The sequence below is a fragment of the Arachis hypogaea genome, chromosome 3, assembly GCF_003086295.3.
Source record: "Arachis hypogaea cultivar Tifrunner chromosome 3, arahy.Tifrunner.gnm2.J5K5, whole genome shotgun sequence".
Lineage (NCBI taxonomy): Eukaryota > Viridiplantae > Streptophyta > Magnoliopsida > Fabales > Fabaceae > Arachis > Arachis hypogaea.
Window position 1 is genome coordinate 110,070,050 of NC_092038.1, and position 9,318 is coordinate 110,079,367.

Here is a 9,318-nt window from a genome sequence, read left to right on the forward strand (position 1 = left end):
AAGAAGTAGAGAGAGAAGATTACACCCAGATATATCTTGGTTAAGCTGCTAAGTGCAATGCAGCCTACATCCAGTCTCCATCACAACAATGATGGTATTTCACTATAATCATCCAGATTACAAATTGCAAAGTGCTAACCCAACTTACAAGGGGATTCCCACAGAATCATGAAACACAACATAGATGAACAAAGGAACTCTAAGGACATCTATGGCTTTTTCTTTTAATTTTTCACTCTCTGCCTTTTTCCGCTCTATGGTTTTTTCATATAAACCTCACTATTTGCCTTTTTCCAGAGACTCAAGACATGATAAAATTAAACAGAAAATTACAAAATAGAAAGCATTGAAGGAGAAGAACTTCTGTTAGCTTGGGTAGCTATAAGAACTCTGCACTTACTCTCCTTACTTCAAACCATGGCTGTTCACCCTTTTTATAGAAGCGTGAAGCCTCCACAGTTGAAACCAAACAAACCAAGCTTAACTTATTCTCCATGCAGAATAAACCGGTTTGGCCAGAAAGAGAGAAGAGGTAACTCATGCATAACCAACATACAAATACCTATAGTCCTTCCTTGGTCATCATCCTTCATCAATCCGAGCACTCCATCCTTGGCTTGCTCTCCAAGATGGATTTCTGCCCCTTGATGCTTCATGATGATAATGGCTTCATCTGCTCCAATCTCTGCCTCCTCCATCACTTCGCCACTCTAGCTACTTCCTGTGGTGGTTGAGCAGAATCAGAGACAAGCCATCCTCCAAAGATCTTCCTTGCTGGCCGAATCTTCATCAACCATTTTTGGTATGAAGAAGCCAAGATCTCATCACAGAATCTTACCATAAGTGATGCAAATCTTAGCCACATCATACTTTTCTTTTGTTATGTTTTCTTGCCATCATTAGTTCGATGGTCTTGAAGCATGCATCTTCTTCTTTCTTTTGGTTGTTGAACATTGCTTCCATTGTTTCCTGGGTAATGACCGAAGCAAAGAAAGAAAGAGATGAGAGAGAGAATAGACAATCTTGGAAGAAAAGTAATTAAATGAGTTAAACCAATTAATTGGTAAAAGTTGCTTTTACTTCCCTTAGAGTGGCGTGTAGCAAGAATCATAATGATTCCCATCAAATCAAAGTCAAATTCTCTCTCATAGTTCCCATGCAATAAATGGTAATGTAATTAATTTGAAATCCATCACATGGTTGGGATTGAGATCCGTTGGAAGCAAACCTTGCTTTCATTCAAATTTGGTTTCAGACCCATCATGCTTGCCTTCAAGCAAATTTAATTTTGGGCTTGTAACAAAAAAATTCATCCTGGCCCATTTAACACATCATAAATTCAGCTACATATATTAAACCATTTTTGTACCAAAGCTGATGGATTTAACCAATTGGGCTTAAGTAACAATTTCGGGCCCAATATCAAGAATAATAATTCAGCCACAACAAACAAAATATTTTTGCATAAATGCTGAATGTATTCATAAAACACTTGGGCTTGCAATTTTTTTCTTTTATTTTTGGCCCAATAAAAAACCTGCACAGCAAAATTAATTCAATTAATATATCAATCAAATTAGATTAATAATTTTGCTGTTAATAATGTTTGATCATCATCAATTTAAATTAGAATTTTCCAAACTCATCATTGTCTAACTTCCCTTTTAAAGTAAAAAATAAAATATTTAAAATAAAAAACAAATCATGTAAAATTTATTAAATATAATTTATTTATCTCTTTTAGTAATTTGGGTACAAAGTGTTAGGCACCATAGCATTCACCAAACCACAATACCAAAATTAGAAAGCGTTAAATGAAATCTGGAATTGATAGCATTATCTTAAATCATTTCTATAGAAAAAGATTGAGGTAATGTCCAGAATGATTCCTGAAATTCCCAACGAGCTTCAGTTATGTTTTTAATTTTTTAAAATAACTAGATAAATCTCTTAAATTGCAAAATGTGAATCTCCGGATCCCTAATTGGATGATTGTTAACACAGTACTTAATAAGTACAGTTAAATGTCAACATGACACAATGGAATAAAATATCATTTTGGAGTAAAAGCTGAAAAAGATTAAAATAATTGTATTCTCCTATCTTAGTCAAATTATATCCCCTCTCTTTGATCCCCTACCAAAACCTGTTCCTTCTTCCTCATGGACTCATCTCCTTCATTGTTGCCTTGATTGTCTAGCAGGGGCTCCACTTTGACATCCTTAGCTCTATCAAGTGCAAGAATTTTCCAACAAAACACCGTCTTCGCACATTATTAACTGAGAAAGATACACAAAGAGAGGTCACATATACACAAATATGTTTCTCCATTATTTTCACAAATTATTTTCTGAAATTCTTTCATTGTTGTGGTTATCTTCTATTAGATTGTACGGATTTTCGATTTCAATACACACATCAATCACTTTAATTATTCTATCTATTCTTTGGTTCTTCATTTGATTTGTTTTTATTAAGATTGTATAAAGACATTTTTTTGGGTTACCAATCTTTGGCTTGTTGAAGAAGATAAAAAGCCTAGCCTTTGATAGAATTATTATAATTTTCAAAAAAAATATATTTTATAAATTAATTATTTTTTCTCCTTTTTTGTGTGTTTTCTTTTTTTATATTCTTTTTTTATTTAATACTACAAAAAATTGATATATGGACAAATAAGGATCTTGGTGTCACTATAGAGTTACAAGTGAGTTCTTGTTTCTCCAATATCTAAGTTTTATTTTCTCTGTTTCTTATTATAGTCGTTATTGACCAATTCTTAATGGAGAATTTTTTACAAGTCTGCAACTACTTGAAAATTTTTAGATATGTCAAAGGAAAGATGCTAGCCAACCAATACCAATTTAATAAAAAAATTATGTGTGGCCTGAGCAATATTCTAGATTTATCTTAATTGAAAAGTTCATACCAGAGTATTTGGTAGTCATCTTCTGGATTTATCCTATTTCATACCTTACTAAATATAGATTTAATATATAATTTTTCTTTTTTTGCAGTTTGGAAGCCATTGTAACTTCTTTACTTAAGCTTAAATCATAGATTTCCATTCTATAACAATGTGTTTGACTTGGTCCATGCTACGAGTTCTTTGGATGTTAGTGGTGAACCAGAGAAGTTAGAGTTTTTGATCGCATTTTGCTTTCGGAGAGCTTGTTTTGGCTAGACAACTTCTATTGCACAAGCGATGAGAAGGAAGAGAAAACTAACTAGGTTTATCGAAGAATTTGGATATAAAAAGTTGAAATGGGTTGTGGGAGAGAAAATTGATAGTCTTGGATCTGGTAAGTTGTCTTATCTGCCATTCTTCATAAGCCAATAAAAGTGTAAAGCATATGTACTAATGCAAGTATGCAACAATAGAAGGAAAGAGGTAAGAACTTTTTCATTCTTGACATCCATGACCTCTTTCATTAATAGAATAAACATTCTTATTAGCAAAATCAACTATCATGGTTGTCTACAAACCATTTCTATTATAATTCCTCATACAATAATATGAATGTCCAAAAGAGCATTTGTATGATTATTCTCCACATATTTTACCCATATTTTCTGGCAAATATGCATGCCCGCTGTGAGCTGTAGACAAGTGATGAACATATGAAATGTTAACACTTGCCTTTGTGAGATTATTTACAAATATTTTAGAAATATATCAGCTGATGTATATGATCTTTTCTTGTTAAGTTGTCGGTTTATATGTAAAGCTTATATTGTATTATTAAACTCTTTTTAATTTACACAACCTTGAGTTTGAAGCATGACCCTTGTAATTTACGCAACCGTCGAGTCCGAATATGGATTCAATTGCATGTATCGATTCATCTTGAATGAAGGAGAATAGGAGCTGATTCTGAAATTATTCTCAGATTTGGGTCTTTAGGGTTTTAAAACTAATAATGGATTTGAATTGAGTACAAATAAACAATTTAAAATATCATTTTGAACATATTATCATGGTGTTCACATCATAGTCTATATTATACAGCTAATGTGATAGTTAACAGTCCACATCAGTATATCACTAACGTCAGTTGACAAAAGGATCAACGAAGATTCACATTTTGCAACTTGAGAGACTTATTTAAGTTTCAAAATTGGGCTCATTTTTTATATATAAAAAAAATATTACACAATGAAATGGATGTTTATAAAGTATTTACATTACTAAGATGACAGTTCAAAACGCAACCTACGATTAGTTTTTTTTACATTTTTTTTTTCATTTTTAAACAACACAAAACACAACTTACGTTTTGCTTTAAATTTTTTTATTTTCAAACGTTGCATTTTGCATTTTTGTTTTGTTTTGAAAACATAAAAGGTAGGTTGCATTTTGCTTTTAAAACCCGCAAAACACAAGTTGTATTTTTATAAAATGTAGGTTGTATTTTTATATATATAACGAACATTATAGATATAGAACCTTCCAGATAAGATACATATACTTTTTTTATAGTATATCATTATTATTTTATTAGATTTTTCATATTCTTTATATTCCTTATCTAAATTATTTGATAATTTTATTCTATGTTTATATTTCTATTAATGTTTATATTAGAATAATATTTCTTTTATTTATTATAGCTTTTTTTTATTCTCATTTCATTTTTTGTGGTTTTTTTTTTTTTGCTACAGCCAGAGCCCAGCCAGGGTTGAGGCTATGGAAGGTATTCCAATTTTGTAAGTTTATTATAACGGTGAGATTGTACCAAATACAAGCAAGGAAGTGACTTTTATTTGTGAATGTCCATTTTCTTTTTCTATTTCATGCACCATCAGTTTTGTAGAGTTGCAACATGGTCTTTGTGAGAACATACAAAGTCACATTTTAAAGAGGGTGAGTAATATTTTATATAGGAATCATGTACAAGTATTTGGTAGGTTAATAAAGTTTCAAATAATGTCCATCATTAACAATGCATGTACGCAACAAATGTTCTATATTCATCAACAAATAAACCAGATTTCAAGTGCCGATGATAAAGTTGTACGTTAAGTTTGAACAATATTTGGGGTTAGATGCAGTTGGCGAGAAGGTGAATATGGATGAACTCGAGGATATAAATTAGGTAGAAGATAACAACGACAGTAAAAACGAATTTAAAGCCAACTATGAAGTCGATGACGAAAACGATGATGAAGACGAGGCAGGTAATCTGGTGATACAAAATAAAGCAGCTACAGTTGTCAACCAGCATCCCTTCGGTATTTCATCTTTTATGCGAACTCTGGATCTCGTAGTCATGCATATTCCTGAGTTTTCTGAGTATGCGATTATAGGTACGTTATATTTATTAATTAAAGTTATCATTACCGTTTCTTCATTTAGCCTTGACCGACTAAGAGTGGTTCGCATTTGATAGATGAAGGCAATGGTGTGGTAGATGATGGTGAGTTTAGTATCGGAATAAAATTTAGTTCTAAAGAGTTAGTAATCTCTACAATCAAAAGCTACACTATGCAAAATGCAAGTATAACATCCTACCACACAGAACTTTATATAACACCCCAGATTTTTGAAAATTAAATAGTGAGTTATTTATAAGTTATTATATTATATTGAGATTTTATTTTTTAAGAAAATTATTTTTGTTAACAAAAATAAATAATTAAATAGAATTTTATGATTATTAAAGTTTAATTTAATTATAACTTATTCTATTAGTTTAAAATATTTATTAAAAACTATTTTGATAGACAAAATTAAGTTAATCTTTTATAGTTATTATTATTATTATGTTATCTTTATTTAATTCCATTCTTTTAGCCGAAGCCATTTAGCAACAAAGGAAAGAAAATGAACTTCACAGTGATGTAACTCTCCTTCCCTTTCAATTCGGCCAATTGAAATTCTAGGAGGCACAGACGATTTTTGATGTTTTTTTTTTCAGCAGCTCGGTCAAAAAGTTTCTCCGGAGCTTTCGTTATTTTGATTTCGTACGGAGGTAGAGTTTGGTAACTTTATAATAATTAAATATGAATTTGATAAGTGAATGTTGATTTGGTTGATTATTGTTAGAGTTTGAATGAGTTTATGTTGAATTATTATTGTTGTTTATGATTTGTTGGTTTGGCTATAAGGAACAGTTCAGATGTAGTTGTTTTAATGGTTTTGGGACTGTTGTGATGTGGTATTTTGAGGAAATTGATGAGATTTGGTGGTTGAAAGATTAAATTAAAAGTTGAGAAAAATTAGTAACCGAAAGACTCGAAAAGGGATTAAAATACAAGTAATATTTTGAAAGGGAAGGGCTAAGAGTTTCGGTTTTGGTATAAGAGGAAGATTAATATTTAAACTTTATTTTTGAACGGTAACATTGTATTTGTATATAAAAATCGTGGTACAATTTGTAATTATATAAGTTTTTGGGTATTTTGGGTAATAAATATAGTACAAAGTAAAAATGGGTATTTTATAAAAGTTCAAGATTATTTTTATAAATATGAAAATAAATGAGAGTTCTAAATATAATTTTATAAAATAATAAGGTTAAAAATAGAATATTAAAAAGTTTGTAATTTAGAAAGTAATTAATAAAAGTTTAAAAATAAGGTTTTATAAACTAAGTTTTAAAAGAAGATTATAAATATTATTTTAAATACTTCTTTAAAATTACTCATTTATATTAAACTAAATCATTATTATAATTAGTATTTATCAAAGTTACATTTTGTAAGAATATAATAATGTGTAATATTAATGAGAAAACAAGCAAACAGAGTAATCTTAAAAGTTTTAGAGAACACAGACTTAATTAAAGTACTTTATAATTCTTTTCCATAAGACACTTAGAGAAAGACGAGGAAATAATATGAAGATAAATTATATTATAGAATGATAGAAAAGAAAAGAAGAAGAAAGAAAAGAAAAGGAAAGAAAGAATGAAAAGAAAATGAGATAAGCAAAGATATGCTGGTGAGTCCACCAAGATTTTCTTCCAGAGATACATCGGCCAATGCAGGCGATGATCGCACTTGTAAGACGGAGGTTGCTTACAGATGTTATTGATACATACATTAGAGAGCCTCACCTGTAAGACTGAGGTTGCTTGCAGATGTTATGTTTGCATACATCGGCTCAAGAGAGTCGCACCTGTAAGACAGAGGTTGCTTACAAAGGTTATGGCATTGGAAGCCAAACTCAAACAAGGGTTGCTGGGTTAAATGGAAATATAATTCAGTAATAACAAAGAACAAAAGAATTAAAAGAATAAAAAAAACTAAAGAACCTCTACCACATGAGAGCATAGAATATAAGAGAAAGCAATGTATTAATTAAAGGAATCTCTACCATAGAAGAGCAGGGAACAAAGATTAAAAGAATCCAACGAATCTTTGCCACAGGAGAATAGAGCACAAAAAAGAAAAGAATATATTAACTAAAGGGATCTCTGCCACAGGAGAGCATAGGGCAAAGATAAAGAAAAAGCTTTAAAAGACTGTCTGCCACATGGGAGCAGATGCGACCTTTGTTTGGGCCTTAGTACCAACTATATAGTGGGGGACGCCCACACACTGAGAACTGTTTTTCAGATGTAAGCACATTGAAATACATTTAAAAGTCACACTATATGCGACCTGGCTATAAGACTTATATGCACACTGTATGCATCTGGAAAGCCATACTTGGGACTCGTGCCCAGGTAATGTCGGGAGTGGGTAGGCAACCGACACATGAGCTCATGGCCTGCGATAGGATTAGACATGCATCATACTTGTTTGCGCATATTTGTTTATGAGTGTGTTTTTAGTGTTTGTGGGTGTGCTAAATGGCTGTTCAAATTCTGTGTTCTATAATTGTTGAATTGGATTGTCCTATGTTAACTGTTAATGCTAACAAAGTATATATAAAATGAACTAAACTTCTAACCCCGACCCTATTAAGAACTCCCCAGTTCTTACCCGCTACTTCCACCCTCTTTCAACTACAGGTGCGAAGGTTTAGTGCGAAGGTATAGGAGCATAGAAAATTATGCTTACAAGTTGAGTTGTTAGAATTTAATTTTCCCTTGTGGTTTATTCTTTTGGTTTTAGAGCAGTAGGACTTGTAATTGAAGTTCTTTTACTAAGTCTATGTATATAATGCTATGGATATATATACTTTTGTGATTAAGTGATTTAAAATAAATTCTCATTTCATTTTCTTAATAAGAGTTTCGGTTTGTATTCGCGAAAGCTCAATATTAAATAAACATAGTATATAATTAAAGGAATAGAGGTAAGTAACGCTCGGACTTTTAGTACGATCATGAGGTGCTAAAAGGTAGGGTGTTACATTATGGTATCAGAGCAGTTTGTTCCTATAAGAGCCTTAGGAATGGACTGACTATGCTTCACTGCATACTCTGAGTGTCTGTCATGCAATAGGACTTGTCCTAATGACAAGAGTTTGAGTTTTAGATGCATGACTGTCGATTGATTAATGTTGTTAGTCGACCGTTGCATTTCCCATGGTATTAGGTTTGACCAACTTAATACTGATGATTTGTGTATACGAAAACCCTAATGGATTATCATAGACAAAATAGAAGTAATAGGTAATGTGAATTAAGGGATTTAGGAATATTAGGAGTTACATTTTAAGGATTCGATTCGAACTATACCCTTCATTCATGCTACACGAACTCGTTCCATCTTTTCTTTTATTATCCTCGTTGGAATTCTTGTTTTGGACCTTCTCAAAATATGATTTGATTGTTTTCCAATCATACCTTATTGTTCTTGTGAATCTTTGTTTGCCTGTACTTTTCTTCGTGGATCCTATTTTTCTTTGATTTGAATTTGGATTTGTTCCAATAAATTTTCGAGGGCGAAAATTTTTGTAAAGTGAATGAGAGATAATACCGCAAATTTTTAAAAATTAAATAATTAGTTATTTATAAATTATTATATTATATTAAAATTTTATTTTTAAAAAAATTATTTTTGTTAACAAAAATAATTAAATAAAATTTTATAATTATTAAAATTTAATTTAATTATAACTTATTTTATTAATTTAAATTATTTATTAAAAATTATTTTAATAAAAAAATTAAATTAATCTTTTGTATTTTTTATTATTATTATTATTATTATTATTATTATTATTATTATTATTTAATTCCATTCTTTTGGCCGAAGCCATTTAGCAACAAAGTAAAGAAAATGAAACATGACCTTTTATGTACATAAATATATATAACCAATGCTATTAAGGAAAGGAAAGGAATGAAACAAAACGTGGCTGCATGTACGTGTATATATATACAAAGCATGACACCTAATTATCTTTGATCTAATTAATCATCA